At 45.5% G+C, this 16,558-nt stretch overlaps 1 protein-coding gene across 7 annotated transcripts in view; it reads right to left on the bottom strand.

Moving 5' to 3' along the window:
* Positions 1 to 241: 241 nt before the first annotated feature.
* The window catches only part of LOC122924807, an 83,019-nt gene continuing 66,702 nt past the window's right edge, over positions 242 to 16,558 (bottom strand). For 6 of the 7 annotated variants that reach the window (XR_006387437.1, XM_044276254.1, XM_044276249.1 and 3 more), the window contains one exon: positions 258 to 371. The gene's annotated coding sequence lies outside the window, so the exon portion shown is untranslated. Of the gene's footprint in view, positions 372 to 16,558 lie in introns of all 7 variants that reach the window. The other variant, XM_044276252.1, reaches the window with a different exon arrangement.

The following is a 16,558-nucleotide window of genomic DNA, read 5'->3' as shown; positions in this document are numbered from 1 at the left end:
CACTCCTAATTGTGCATTGCGTACCATATAGTGAAGCATATGAAAAGCATGCTTCTTCACATCACTGAACGCGTTTGTTTTGCGGTTACGTGAGGCACTGCATGCATTGGCCTTTATTCTTACAGTAGAGAAGTCATTAATTATAACTGTTTATGAATTCGGACATTTAAACTTGCTTTTTTATTTTTTTATTCCAATTTAAATTTAGTAGGAGTCGGAGTCGGAGTCGGTTCATTTTTTGCCGACTCCGACTCCGACTCCAGGTACCCAAAATTGACTCCGACTCCGACTCCTCGACTCCGACTCCGACTCCACAGCCCTGGTAGAAAGTCCCAAAAGCCTCTCGGTATCCATTAACCTTTTCCACAGTGCTGTGCAAATAAACAGGATATATATCACAACATACATATAAAATGCAGTTACAAAGTATTAAACAGGGTAATTTAGTGAAAGTTAACCCTTTAAAGTAAAATAAAGTAAGGAGTTGATTATTTTGCAAAGGGGAAGCAAGGGCCAATGTGTCCTGACTTTAAAGTACCCCTGCTTCAGGGCACTACACATCATTTACATGGTTCTTTTTTTAAATTTGTACTCCCCTGACCCGCTTTTACCATGTAAACCAATCCCTCTGGTTTCTTACTTCCTGTAATAACATCCGTCATGGATAAACTGAGGGTTTTCCAAGAGATGTTATTCTGGAGTATCTCAATGAAAATAAGCATATAATGTGGTATCAGCGCAGGTCTATAAGGGATCGGTCATCTCAGACTAAGGCCTCTTGCACACGAACGTATTTTTTCAGTTTCCGTTCAGTTTTTGTGGATTCCGTTTGTGGTCTGTATGCGGAACCATTCATTTCAATGGTTCTGTAAAAAAAAACTGAATGTACTCCGTATGCATTCCGTTTCCATTCCGCTGAAAAATAGAACTTGTCCTATTATTGTCCGCAAATAACGATCCGTGGCGCCATTCAAGTCAATGGTTCCGCAAATAAAACGGAATGCATACGGATTGCATCCGTATGTCTTCCGTATCTGTTCCGTTTTTGCGGAACCATCTATTGAAAATCTTATGCCCAGCCCAATTTTTTTATGTACTTACTGCTTAAACATTATTGTATGCTTCCGTTTCCGTTCTGCAAAAAACAGATCACAAATGGAAAGGCAAAACGGAATAGAAGCGTAAATACTACTGGAAAAAAAAAAAGAAGGAAAAATGGATCAATTTTAAACGGACATATGTTACATGCAAAGATTAATTGTTGTACAATGAAAGGTTCTGAAGTTTTCTAATGCATTTTGTGTCTACAATATTCACCATTTTAAAGACCTCTGCTAGCTGTCAATGAATGTCAATGCCGTGAGTTGAAAACCTAGTCTTAATCAAAGTGTTGTCAGGGTTGTTACATTGTATCAGTGTCGGGAAAAGTTATCAGGGCAGACACCAGGACAGGAGAGAGATATGTTCATCTATGTTTAGCTGACAGAGAATTGTCTGCACTGATACACTGTAACAAACTCAGCTCTGGGACATAAGAAATGTTATTTATTTTATATCCGGCCGCCCTGCGAGCGGTGTTCCAGCTGCATTTATCACAGCGTATAGCAGAGGTATCTGCCTTAAACCTGCTGTTGTGTACAACTACAACTCCCAGCAGGCGAGGTGCTCAGTATAAACTGACGTACAATACAGGCTGCATTTCCTGCGGCATCCATCAGTGCACATCCGGGATGTGTGTGGCATGTGGAGTGACATTGCACAGGTGAGTCAGTGGTGATGCCCACACACAAGTCAGGAGGAGGTGGCACGGAAGTGGCGGCGGCAACAGTACGTGGGGGTATGTGGGGGCTGCAGCTGGTCATGTTTAGAGACAGCCGGTTACCATGGCAACAGAAAGAAGCGCAGCCAAGCTCAACAGAAATATACAACTGTGTGGTCCTGAGCCTTTACTTATACTGCACCCCCATAATGACAACCAGACCCCCACCATGTAATTAAAGAAAACACCTAACCCCCACCATACCAATAATAAAGTATATATAAATATAAAGTGATCAGTAGTACTGTGTATTATCTACAGGTATATAATAATAACATAATGAGAGTGACCCCGGTATATAGAGATTAGTAGTACTGTGTATTATCTACAGGTGTATAATAATAATAATAATGAGAGTGACCCCGGTATATAGAGATCACTAGTACTGTGTATTATCAACAGGTCTATAATAATAACATATAGTCATCCTGGGGCAAAGACGAACATGCCTATGGTCATAGGTTGGAGGTCAGGTGCCATGGAGGGGAGATATACATACAGTACAGACCAAAAGTTTGGACACACCTTCTCATTCAAAGATTTTTCTTTATTTTCATGACTATGAAAATTGTAGATTCACACTGAAGGCATCAAAACTATGAATTAACACATGTGGAATTATATACATAACAAAAAAGTGTGAAACAACTGAAAATATGTCATATTCTAGGTTCTTCAAAGTAGCCACCTTTTGCTTTGATTACTGCTTTACACACTCTTGGCATTCTCTTGATGAGCTTCAAGAGGTAGTCACCTGAAATGGTCTTCCAACAGTCTTGAAGGAGTTCCCAGAGATGCTTAGCACTTGTTGGCCCTTTTGCCTTCACTCTGCGTTCCAGCTCACCCCAAACCATCTCGATTGGGTTCAGGTACGGTGACTGTGGAGGCCAGGTCATCTGGCGCAGCACCCCATCACTCTCCTTCATGGTCAAATAGCCCTTACACAGCCTAGAGGTGTGTTTGGGGTCATTGTCCTGTTGAAAAATAAATTATGGTCCAACTAAACGCAAACCGGATGGAATAGCATGCCGCTGCAAGATGCTGTGGTAGCCATGCTGGTTCAGTATGCCTTCAATTTTGAATAAATCCCCAACAGTGTTACCAGTAAAGCACCCCCACACCATCACACCTCCTCCTCCATGCTTCACGGTGGGAACCAGGCATGTAGAGTCCATCCGTTCACCTTTTCTGCGTCGCACAAAGACACGGTGGTTGGAACCAAAGATCTCAAATTTGGACTCATCAGACCAAAGCACAGATTTCCACTGGTCTAATGTCCATTCCTTGTGTTCTTTAGCCCAAACAAGTCTCGTCTGCTTGTTGCCTGTCCTTAGCAGTGGTTTCCTAGCAGATATTCTACCATGAAGGCCTGATTCACACAGTCTCCTCTTAACAGTTGTTCTAGAGATGTGTCATGCTGCTAGAACTCTGTGTGGCATTGACCTGGTCTCTAATCTGAGCTGCTGTTAACCTGCGATTTCTGAGGCTGGTGACTCGGATGAACTTATCCTCCGCAGCAGAGGTGACTCTTGGTCTTCCTTTCCTGGGGCGGTCCGCATGTGAGACAGTTTCTTTGTAGCTCTTGATGGTTTTTGTGACTGCACTTGGGGACACTTTCAAAGTTTTCCCAATTTTTCGGACTGACTGACCTTCATTTCTTAAAGTAATGATGGCCACTCGTTTTTCTTTACTTAGCTGCTTTTTTCTTGCCATAATACAAATTCTAACAGTCTATTCAGTAGGACTATCAGCTGTGTATCCACCTGACTTCTCCACAATGCAACTGATGGTCCCAACCCCATTTATAAGGCAAGAAATCCCACTTATTAAACCTGACAGGGCACACCTGTGAAGTGAAAACCATTTCAGGTGACTACCTCTTGAAGCTCATCAAGAGAATGCCAAGAGTGTGCAAAGCAGTAATCAAAGCAAAAGGTGGCTACTTTGAAGAACCTAGAATATGACATATTTTCAGTTGTTTCACACTTTTTTGTTATGTATATAATTCCACATGTGTTAATTCATAGTTTTGATGCCTTCAGTGTGAATCTACAATTTTCATAGTCATGAAAATAAAGAAAACTCTTTGAATGAGAAGGTGTGTCCAAACTTTTGGTCTGTACTGTATCTCCCCACAAAAACCAAATGATGGTACCGTGTTTGGACTCTACTTGTAGCCGGAACCCAGGCGGGTCTGTTGGTACCAGAACCATCTCCCTGTGACCTTCTGGTCTGGAGCCATGAACCCTAAAGGGTTTTGTGGGTCATTGAGCTGTCAGGATCAGCAGGGAGGGGGGACCCTTCCCAGAGGCGGGAAGAGGAGGGACTGGCTACAGTTTAAAAGGCTTGTGCCATCCAAGAACTATTCGACCATCATAACCCAAAGGAACATTCATCTACCCGGTAACTGACTTGTACTCTGTGTAATCCTGTTCGTACCATATTACCTGTATTTGTAACCTCAGACCACTGTATATATTCCTTTTGTATATTGTGTTATCTAGTGTGCCCTTAAGGTGATTAAATATATAATTTATTCTTGTGCTGTCTTGTATCTCGATCACGAATCCCCACGTCCGTTTTTCGGACTAATTAAAAGCTACCGCGGGTTGGTTTCTCACCCTATATAATCCCGTTAGCGGACTGGGGTTATATCAAACGAGAAGCTGGGCTGAGGAAGCGCTGTTTCACTGGGGCAGTGACCAGGCTCCCTCAGCTTGTTGCCTCTCTGTGCCTGTGTGGACAGGAGTCGGTGTAAACTGTACCAAGCTGACCTTACATGCTCCTCCAGGAGGGTTTAACGTCATGTCTTGGTAACCAGTGACCATACCGCGTCTCGTGAGCTCGACATAGTTGACGTCAAGCAGGCATGAGGGGTGGTATTCGTCACACCCGGTATATAGAGATCAGTAGTACTGTGTGTGACGAATACTGCACCTCACGGACCCACCTGACGTCATCTACGCCAAGCTCACGAGATACAGTTTAGTTACTGGTTTCCAAGACGTGACGTTACGCCCGCCCTGGGAGAACGTAAGGTCATCTTGATACAGTTTCCACAGATGCCTCCTGTCCACGCGGGCACAGAGAGACAGGAGGGGTGAGCGATAATGGTCCATGAGGCCTCCGGCGTAACACACTCACTCACCACCCTGACAAGCTGAGAGAGCCTTTTCACTGTCCCAGTGAAACAGCGCTATCTCAGCCCGGTAGACTGCCACCAGTTCCTCGTTTGATATAAGCCCGGTCCGCTAACAGGATTATATAGGGTGAGAAACCAACCCACAGTAGCGTATAATTATGCCGAAACACGGACGTAGGGATTCATAATCGAGATACAAGGACAGCACACGATTGAATGCTATATTTAATTGCCTTAAGGGTGCACTAGACATTACACGATATACACAGAGAATATATACAGTGGTCTGATGTGCAAATACAGATGATATGGTAAAAACAGGGTTAAACAGAAAAGGGTCAGTTACCAGTAGTCCTTTGGATGGTGATGAATAATGGGTTGCTGTAAGGCTTGGCTGTAGTCACATGGGGGCAGTGAGGACAGCGAGTTCCCAGGTCCCTCTAAACACGCTACATGACGTGACCTCCCTTCAGAAAAAGACTGGACTCTGCCTGCATGGGTCTTTTCGCCTGTAGTCGGCCACGCCCCTCCCTGCCTCTGGGAGGGGTTCCCCCTCCCTCCTGGTCCTGGCAGCCAAATGACCCACAAAACCCATTAGGGCCCATAGCTCCAGACCAGAAGGTCAGAGGGAGATGGTTCTGAGACCCCCTACGGGGGGGGGGGGGGGGGGGGGGGAGGAGGAGGGTTCCTGTAGGATGTGTGGGCCTCCGCTCTGGCTGAGTGGAGTGTGAACTATAAACACCTGGCCATGCTTTGAACCAGGGCCCCCCTGTGGAGTTTGATTTCCACTGCCCACTCCTGGAGCAAATGGCTGGAACAAAATCATAACTCCACATTCCTCACACTGTGTATTATCTACAGGTGTATAATAACATACAGTGAGAGTGACCCCGGTATATAGAAATTAGTAGTACTGTGTATTATCTACAGGTCTATAATAACATATAGTGAGAGTGAGCCTTATTTAGCGTCTCAGAAGAGGGCACACACTTAGTTCCGCCAGGGGCAGGATGGCGGTGTGTTACTCACACTTCTGCAGTCTTACTCACCGCTGCTTTGGACTCTCTTTCATTTAGTCCCTTGCAGTGAGACCCCCTCTCTACCTGCTGGCAGCTCCTGGGTCTCCCGCACAGCACTCCAAAACAGCAGCCAAAACCCAAGTAGAGATATCAACCTGGGAAAGCCCTTAAGAAGGTGTTTATCCCACAGCAGGTGGGGGCAAAATGGGAGTGGCCATTTGCGCCTAGACCCTCCACTGCTTGTTCAGGCCTCACCAGTATAAATTGAACAAATGTAAACATTTTCTGTCAGTTGCTGTTACATAAAACAGAATGCTACCAACCATCATCACCCTGTAGACTACACTTGCCAGAATAAACATTTAGTCCCTTACAGAGGACGTCCCCTGTATTTAGTGCCTCCTGCTTGTGTGCCCTGTAAATAGTGCCTTTTGCCTGTGCCCCCTGTATACAGTACCTTTTGCTCTGTGCCCCATTTATATAGTGCCCCTTGCCTTTGCTCCCTGTATATGGTTCTTCTTGTCTGTGTGCCCTTTCTATAGTGCCTCTTTTCTGTGTGCCCCGTATGTAGTGCCTCTTGTCTGTGTGCCGTGTAAATAGTGCCTCTTGTCTGTGTGCCCCATATATAGTGCCCCTTGTCTGTGTGCCCCGTATATAGTGCCTCTTGTCTGTGTGCCCTGTAAATAGTGCCTCTTGTCTGTGTGCCCTGTATATAGTGCCTCTTGTCTGTGTGCCCTGTATATAGTACCTCTTGTCTGTGTGCCCTGTATATAGTGCCTCTTGTCTGTGTGCCCTGTATATAGTGCCTCTTGTCTGTGTGCCCTGTATATAGTACATCTTGCCTTTGCCCTCGTATGTACTTCCCCTTGCCTTTCCCTCCTGTACAGAGGTCGCACTACATTTTTTCCAGAAGAGTAAAAATACTCCTCTCAACAATTTTGAGGAGTATTTTTAGCCGAGAAGGAGTATGAATTTTGCGGTAAATCACATATATGAGTATTACACTCACTGGTAATCCGTTTTCCTGGAAATCTCCAGGACAGCACACTCGGAGATTGACTTCCTCTGATAGGACAATAAAACACACAGAGAGGTTAAAACCCCACCCCTTCCCCTTATCGCCAGTGTATTTTAACGGAGACCAGGATAAAGGGTAGAACCAAAAGAAGTTATCAAAAAAGGGCGAGAACATATGTGCTGTCATGGAGACTTCCAGGAAACCGGATTACCGGTGAGTGTAATACTTATTTCCCCACTCGTCTTCATGACAGCACACTAGGAGAACTAACAAAGTGAAACAACTCAGGGAGGGACTACAGCACCCAGGACCTTGCGTCCAAAGGCCATATCCTTATTGGCAAATGCATTAAGCCTATAATGTTTGGTAAAAGTATGGGCCCTCCTCCAAGTGGCCGCCCTGCAAATCTGCTCTTGGGAGGCAGAGGCCCTTTCAGACAAGGAGGTGGACACTGCTCTCACTGAATGGGCTCAGAGAGAAGGAGGCTCTTTACCAGAGGCTGTATACACTTCCGTAATAGCACTCCTTATCCACCGGGATATAGACCTCTTAGCTGCTTTCCTACCTCTATTAGGGCCAAAAAAACGCACACTTTTTTTTGTCTATCCTCCAATCTCTGGTAGCGTCTATATTATGAAGAACTACCCTTCTGCTTCCTGCTCATTCTTGGGATTGGCACATAACTAGGGAATGACAATGTCTTGGGACCTGTGAAAAGTGGATACTACCTTAGGGAGGAAATTGGGGTGTAGTTTAAATATTAACTTATCCTCTAGGACCCTAAGGAAGGGCTCCTGGATGGATAGAGCCTGAAGCTCGCACACTCTCCTAGTGGAAGATATTGCTACCAGGAAAACTGTCTTAAGAGTAAGCCATTTGATAGACAGAGCATCTATAGGCTCAAATGGGGAATCTGACAAGCCTAAAAGGACTGTATTCAGGTTCCATAGGGCTACCAAATTCTTAATTCTAGGCTTTAGCCTATCTGCAGCTTTCAAAAACCTAGAACCCCAGGGAGCATCATAAAGACTAGTGTTGTAGAGGGCACCCAGGGCGGACACCTGTACCCTTAGAGTGTTTGGGGAGAGACCCATATCCAACCCATCCTGGAGGAAATCCAGAATGAGAGGGATATTGGGAGTGGACTGGTTAAACCTGTGCTGTCCCCCTCCCCCTCCCTCCCAATAGGTGAACTTTTTCCACACCTTAAGATATGCTCTGGAGGTATTGGACTTTCTGCTGAGCATTAGGGTACCTACCACCCTCTGAGATAAATCTATACCTAGGAGGATGGACTGTTCAACAACCAGGCTGATAGTTTGAAAAAGCCTGGGGTTCGGATGGCTGATTCGGCCCTGCATTAGGAGGTCCTCCATCGGGCAAACAGGATTGGCTCCTCCCAGCTAAGGGATCTTAGAAGACCAAACCTTCTGGGCCCAAAAGGGACCACCAGGATTAGGGACACTTCTCGGTCTGGAATTTCTGCAGGACCTTCGGGATCATCGGGATTGGTGGAAAGGCATAGACGAGACCCGACGTCCAGTCCTGGGTGAAGGCATCTACTGCCATGCAGGGATCCCTTTGGTTAAGGGAGAAGTAATGAGGAACCTTGTGGTTTTTCTTTGAGGCGAACAGATCCAGACTCGGATGCCCCACTGAACCTGGATCTTCCGAAATGCTGTTAAAGAAAGAGACCATTTGCCTGGATCTAGTTTCTGCCGACTGAGAAAATCTGCCCTTAGATTGAGAGAGCCCTTTAGGTGTACCGCTGTAAGATATTTTAGATTCTTCTCTGCCCATGAGAATATCTGTCTTTAGAGACTCTTTAGATGACCGTGCCTTGTACCCCCTTGATAACGGATCAGCTGTGGAGTTGTCCAAGTGGACCAATACATGCCGGTTTTTTGACTGGGTCTATGTTGCTTTTAGACCTTCCCATATTGCCCAAAGCTCCTTGTAATTGGATGACATCCTCTTCTGAGATTCGGACCAAGTCCTCTGAAAGGAATTTCCGGCTTCAAGGGCGCCCCAGTCCCAGGAGCTGGCGTCCGTTGTCAATGAGAAAGCTTCCTCCTGATTCCAGCAGACCCCCGTCTGTAGATTCTTGTCTCAGCCACCATTGTAAAGAGATTTTTATGACCCTGGGCAGATATATCTTCTGGTCCAGAGTTAGCTGAGATCTGATCCATTTCTTAAGGATTAGATCTCATGTGGTATTGAGCCCAGGCAACCGCATGGATGCAGGTCGAGAGACACCCCAGCATTTTCATGCCTTCTCTGATGGAGCACATTGGACCCCTGAGGAATTGTTGGATTCTGACCTTCAAATCCTTGACCTTTGGGGAGGGTTTAAAGGATTTCTGGAAGATGGAATCTAGAAGGATGCCCAGAAAAACTCTGAATGGCTGGAAGAAGGCTGGATTTCTCCCAACTGAAAATCCAGCCAAGATCCTGAAGATGAGAAAGGACCACCTGAATATGTGACTGAAGCAGATCTGTACTTTCCGCTATGACTAACAGGTCGTTCAGGTATGGAAGTATTAGTATTCTCTTTCGGCTTAAGGAGGCCACTACTTCTGCCACTTTGGAGAAGATGTAAGGGGTTGATCAGGTTGTTGATTGTGGCGTTTGGAATGTTGGTCCACTCCTCTTCATTTGCTGTGCGAAGTTGCAGAACGTTGGCAGGAACTGGAACGTGCTGTCGTATACGCCAATCTAGAGCATCCCAAACATGCTCAATAGGTGACATGTCCGGTGAGTATGCTGGCCATGCAAGAACTGGGATGTTTTCAGCTTCCAGGAATTGTGTACAGATCCTTGCAATATGGGGCTGTGCATTATCATGCTGCAACATGAGGTGATGGTCGTGGATGAATGGCACAATAATGGGCTTCAGGATCTCATCACGGTATCTCTGTGCATTCAAAATGCCATCAATAAAATGCACCTGTTTGTTGTCCATAACATACGCCTGCCCATACCATAACCCCACCACCACCATGGGCAACTCGATCCACATTGTTGACGTCAGCAAACCGTTCACCCACATGACACCACACACGCTGTCTGCCATCGGCCCTGAACAGTGAAAACCAGGACTTATCCGTGAACAGAACGCCTCTCCAACGTGCCAGACGCCATCGAATGTGAACATTTGCCCACTCAAGTCGGTTACGACAACGAACTGCAGTCAGGTCCAGACCCCGGTGACAACTAGCATGCAGATGAGCTTCCCTGAGACGGTTTCTGACAGTTTGTGCAGAAATTCTTTGGTTTTGCAAACCGATTGTTGCTGCAGCTGTCCGGGTGGCTGGTTTCAGACGATCATGGAGGTGAACATGCTGGATGTGGAGGTCCTGGGCTGGTGTGGTTACACGTGGTCTGCGGTTGTGAGGCCGGTTGGATGTACTGCCAAATTCTCTGAAACTCCTTTGGAGATGGCTTATGGTAGAGAATTGAACATTCATTGCATGGGCAACAGCTCTGGTAGACATTGCATGCCAATTGCACGCTTCCCCAAACGTTGCAACATCTGTGGCATTGTGCTGTGTGATCAAACTGCACATTTCAGAGTGGCCTTTTATTGTGGGCAGTCTATGGCACACCTGTGCAATATTCATGCTGTCTAATCCGCACCTTGATATGCCACACCTGTGAGGTGGGATGGGTTATCTCGGCAAAGGAGAAGTGCTCCTTAATACAGATTTAGACAGATTTGTGAAAAATATTTGAGAGTAATGGGTCTTTTGTGTATGTAGAAAATGTTTCAGATCTTTGAGTTCAGCTCATGCAAAATGGGAGCAAAACCGAAAGTGTTGTGTTTATATTTTTGCTCAGTGTATTTACTTATTCTAGTTATAATGGATATTCATTGTCTTTAAGAACAAGATTAGTTTATATTCACTATTTTGTATGGATTTTTAATGTAGGCCAAAGTAAGTCCATGAGAAAATTACTGAACTAATGTTATTGTAACAATTAAGAATACAATTAGACAGTTAGAAGATACACAACACCTGCAGAAGTAGAGGCTTCATTGTATTTCTTATCTGAACATGAATTCCACAGTGTGAGAATTGTCTACAGTAGATGTTCCCCAAAGTATATATTCATGTATCAAAGTTTGTCCCTCAGCTCTGAAACAAGGCCTCCAGATGTCAGAGGTGTGTAGTATTGAAAATGTCAGGGATGTATGAGTTAACCCTTAATGGTATAATGCTTATTGCTTATACAACAGTGCCACCTAGGTATGAGTAGGTAACACTACACCAGTAGCAAAAGTGCATTTTGGGTAGTGTTATGATGTCACATTCCTTATCAATGTACACGCCTATCCAACAATGATTGGAAAGTTCCAAACTAGGAAGGTGTGCACATCTGATAAGTTTTGGTTAAGAAACCAGATACCAAAAATAGGAAAAAACAAAGAAAGAGAGGGGACACAAAAAGAGGGAAAAAAACTAAGAAAGAGAGGGAGATCTCTGGAGAAAGGTTTTGGGATTATCAGAAAAACCTTTGGAGAGCTGACTTCCCCTAGACTCTGCCTATCACCTACATCCTTGGGTAATGTATACTATTATTTATATATAGTATTAATCTAAATTAATTGGCTTGATACTTATCCAGATACCTGCTTATTTGTGGATGTGTAACGTTAGTTGCTACATCAATATAGTCTCTGATTCGTTTATGATGCATATATAACTGAATAAAGGAGATAATATTGGAGAAACTCTTTGTTGGGAATCTTTATATTCCTTAGTTTGATATCAAGATGATAATTTATAGGTTTTATTGCAATACTAGCATTTTCCAAAATTGGGCATAAGATTTGGCAGGGCAAGAGTTCATATCTGTCATTTTCTTTATTGAATTTCTGTAAATAATCAATTGATTGATATATCTCTCCTAATTGAAAGCAGTATTGCATAATATTCTCGTGTTGGTTGAGTAGTGTTTTGTCAGCACCATCTAGTGGCGAATTCTGGGTACTGCATATCATTGTACATTATTGAAATTTATATTTTGCATTTACGATTGTACCCTGTTTTTTTTTTTACTGATTGCACAAAATAATTAGGTTCTTTATCGAACTCTTGGAGATGTTTATGTCCATCTCACGGATCAATATAATTTAAATATTTTTTCTTTTGATCCTTTAGTTTTTTTTTAAATATAAAGCATTTGGTCTTTATATAACCCAACACTACAGAGGCACAGTTGTGTGGATGTACAAGGGACCAGTCGGGGTCTGAAGAATCCGAGTCTTTAAAGGATCTGATCCAGGCCCTACAGGTAGAATTGAGAGAACTTCGGTTGGAAGTGTGCCAGATGAAAGCCGGACCACTCCGGTCTCTGGAAATGACTCCAGCGCTTCTCGTCACTCCACCCAGGATGACCCAGGAGAGGGGGCCCATTATAAGAGAGCCTTGCTGTTGGTCTTGTCGGCAGTACGGCCATGTGTCCAGAGAGTGCCCAGAACAAGTGGAGTTCGAGTTGACGTTAAACGGGATGGTCAGGGGTTGTAGTCTGCAAAAGAGCAACATGTCCCGTCGGCCCATTGAAGACGTGAAGGTGCTGCGAAGGACCCTGGTGAAGATTACACCCTGGCAAGAACAAAGAAGAGCTGAAGAGGAGCTAGAGGACACTAAGACTCCTGATCTTGGTCGATTACCCCTGTGCCAGGACGTGCCATATTAAAGTGGGGTGGTGTCCGGGATGTTCATGGTATTGGGAAGGACGCTGGATGATTGGGAGAGAGTCCAGAATGGCTGCCCGGACCTGTGGAAAGTGAAATAATAAGTCCTGACCAAGATCTGGCTTCTGCCAGAAGAGCGGGCTCATTTGACCCCAGAGGGCAAAAAGTTGTTGAGGCAGTGGAATAAGCTGACAGTTACCCAGGGCCTCCTGCAACAGACCATATACTTACGGTCAGAGCTACAGTACCGACAACAAATTGTCATCCCAATGGCATTAGGACCAGAGGTCGCCCGGGGAGCCCATGAGAGGGGCACCCATTTCTGGAGTCGCAAGTCGCGGGGGCATGAGTTCGAGGGGGGTTACATCATCAGCCTGCCAGCCAATGATCATCGCTGGCAGGCTGATGATTTTAAAAAAAAAACGAATCACAAGCCAGTTAACACTTTATATTTATAAATATAAGGTGTTAAATGGCTTCTCTGCTCCTCTGCTGGTCCTTTTCGTCGGTTGGTCTCAGCAGAGGAGCACAGTTCACAGTGAGTAGCCACCAAACACTTCACTTAGCCCCAGATCACCCCCAAGCACCCCAATTAACCCCTTGATCACCCCTTGATCGCCCCTGTCAATCACCTAGTAAAAGGGAAAAAAGTGATCAGTGTAAACTGTCACTTTTTTTTTTCACTGGTATTGACTGTTAGGTTTTAGGATAGTTTACGCCCCTTGGTTAGGTAGTTAGTGATCGTTTAGCACCCAGCCCACCGCACCGCAGTCACTGATTCGCTGATTAGCGTATCGCTAATCAGCATTTGTACTTTTATAGTATCTGTAAGTGATCAAAACTGATCAGTCAGATATATAATAGTATTAGTGTCACCTTAGTTCGCCCTCCACCCAAAACGCAGTGTTTGCCCGATCAGGCCTGATAGGTTGCCCACACGTGCGTTCACCCACGCCTGCCCCGCCGCAGTGACAAAAAAAAAATTTTTTTTTGATCACTGCACAATCACTTAGACAGGCTTGCTTTTTTTCTTGGGTAGTCTCAGGGAATACCCCCTAAATTTAGTTGACCAAATGGCAAACAAGGGGTATTCTTCTGAAGAGGCCTACAGGCTTCTGACCCAGTCGGATGAGGAATAGGAACCCTCATCTGACGAATCTAGCGGGTCAGAATATGAACCTGTAGAAAGCAGTGGCAGTCTGACCCAAAGTTCGGACGAGGAGGTTGAGGTCCCTGATAGCACCAGGCGTACCCGGCCCTGTGTTGCTAGACCACAGGTTGCGCAGGATCCGCTTCAAGGGCAGCAGAGTGGGGCTGGTGCTGTCGGATTACGTGGTGAGGCATACACCAGCAGCGCAGCCCATCCTGGACCTAGTACCAGCACTGCCGTACAACATGGTGAAGTGGCGAGCACCAGAAGGGCAGTTGAAGCTGGTACGTTGGCACGTGCAATAGTTACCCCGTCGCAGCCACCACACAGACAGGCCCGTAGACCCCCTAGAGTCCCTGAGGTGCTGGCAAACCCTGATTGGCAGTCCCCAACTTCAGCCGCACCATTAGTTCCCCCTTTCACCGCCCAGTCTGGAGTTCGGGTTGAGGCAGCTCAGATCGGTACGGCCCTGGGATTTTTTGAGCTGTTCTTGACTGCGGAGCTCTTGGACTTAGTCGTGGCAGAAACAAATCGGTATGCCACTCAATTTATAGCCGCCAACCCGGGAAGCTTTTATGCCCAGTCTTTCCGGTGGAAACCCGTCCAAGTTTCCGAAATTAAATTTTTTATGGGCCTTCTCCTCAACATGGGTCTAACCAAAAAGCATGAATTGCGGTCATATTGGTCCATGAACCCAATTCATCACATGCCCATGTTCTCTGCTGCTATGTTCAGGACACGATTTGAGACCATCCTGCGTTTCCTGAACTTTAGTGATAACAGCACCTCCCGTCCCAGAGGCCACCCAGCTTTTGACCGGCTCCACAAAATTCGGCCCCTCATAGACTACTTCAACACCAAATTTGCAGATTTGTATACCCCTGAGCAAAACATCTGCGTAGACGAGTCCCTTATTCATTTTACCGGGCGCCTTGGCTTCAAACAATACATCTCAAGCAAGCGCGCCCGGTATGGGGTCAAATTGTATAAGCTCTGTGAAAGGGCCACAGGCTATACCCACAAATTTCGGATCTATGAGGGTAAATATCAGACCCTGGAGCTGGTCGGTTGCCCTGACTACCTGGGGAGCAGTGGGAAGACAGTCTGGGACTTGGTGTCACCCTTATTTGGCAAGGGGTACCATCTTTATGTGGACAATTTTTACACAAGTGTGCCCCTCTTCAGGCATTTGTTCCTAGAACAGATTGGCTGCTGTGGCACCGCGCGACCTAGTCGCCGGGGCTTCCCCCAACGGCTCGTTACCACCCGTCTTGCAAGGGGGGAGAGGGCTGCCTTGTGTAACGAAGAACTGCTCGCGGTGAAATGGAGAGACAAGCGTGACGTTTACATGCTCTCCTCCATTCACGCAGACACGACAATACAAAAAGAATGGGCAACCCGTGTCATTGAAAAGCCCCTCTCAGTCCACGACTATAACCTTCACATGGGAGGGGTGGACTTCAATGACCAGATGTTGGCTCCTTATTTAGTTTCCCGACGCACCAGACGCTGGTATAAGAAGGTGTCTGTATATTTGATTCAATTGGCTGCATATAATAGTTTTGTTCTCTACAGTAAGGCTGGGACAACAGGATCCTTCCTCAAATTTCAGGAAGAGATCATCGAGAACCTCCTGTATTCAGGAGGTTCCGTGGCCCCATCCACCAGTGTAGTGAGCCGTCTACACGAGCGACATTTCCCCAATGTCGTTGCTGGTACCTCAACCCAACCGTCACCCCTCTGTAGCAGGAGTGGAATAAGGCGTGACACCCGCTATTTCTGTCCTGACTGCCCTGACCACCCTGCCTTATGCTTAGGGGAGTGTTTCCGGAAGTACCACACACAGGTACACTTAGCATAGGGATTGCATCTCACAGGACAGGCACACAGGGCTATTAGGGCCATTTCACTCACAGCTGCTGCAAACCACTCCTTTCACCTGGGACAAAGTGCATAATGTACTTCGCCACATCTTTGGGCGATTTGCGCTTTGCACATTGACCCATGGGGAAGGAGAGGTTTGTTCTATAAAGGTAAAAAAAAAAAAAAAATCACCGGTAAGCAAAAAAGTTAACGTTCTGTTCAAAAAGTGTAATAAAGTTTATATGTTCCGTTCAAATGTTATTATAAAGTTAATAAATTTATTGCGTTGAGGCCTGTTTTTTTCTTTTTCTTTTTTTTTTTTGAAATTCTTTATTTCTATTTCGCAAAGGAAACAAAATCATGGCATGTTGAATCACATACAGCAAAAAATAGTAGTCGGGCCTACGCCGACTGTCATCCTTAAGCATAATCTAACAATGCACCAACAATTACAGCACATAAGACAGTGTTTGATATGCAGCCTATTGTCACACTAAAGCACCGTGACACATCTGATATGTACCATATAGAATAAAAGAAAAAGGAGAAACAAAGGGCCAAAGAAGACATGGCCTCAGCATAAAAATAAAGAAAAATCAATGAACAACAACATGAATGGGGGGGGGGGACGGGACACAGGACAGGGACATCAGGGAGGCATTAAGGGATAAAGGGTAAGGTAGCAGGGGGGGATGAGAGAAGTGTACAGGAGCGTCCAAACGAGACTCTCAAGCCAGCAGACTCCGATACTCCGAAGAGTCCTGAAAGGTGAACCAAGGGGACCACTGTCACGGCTGTTTAAGGGTAACAAGAGTATACACAGTAAAAAGAGCTACTGACCGGACCCAA

The sequence above is a fragment of the Bufo gargarizans genome, chromosome 1 (assembly GCF_014858855.1).
Source record: "Bufo gargarizans isolate SCDJY-AF-19 chromosome 1, ASM1485885v1, whole genome shotgun sequence".
NCBI classification, from domain to species: Eukaryota; Metazoa; Chordata; class Amphibia; order Anura; family Bufonidae; genus Bufo; species Bufo gargarizans.
The sequence above is the reverse complement of the archived record's forward strand: the minus strand, read 5'-3'. Positions and strand labels throughout refer to the sequence as shown.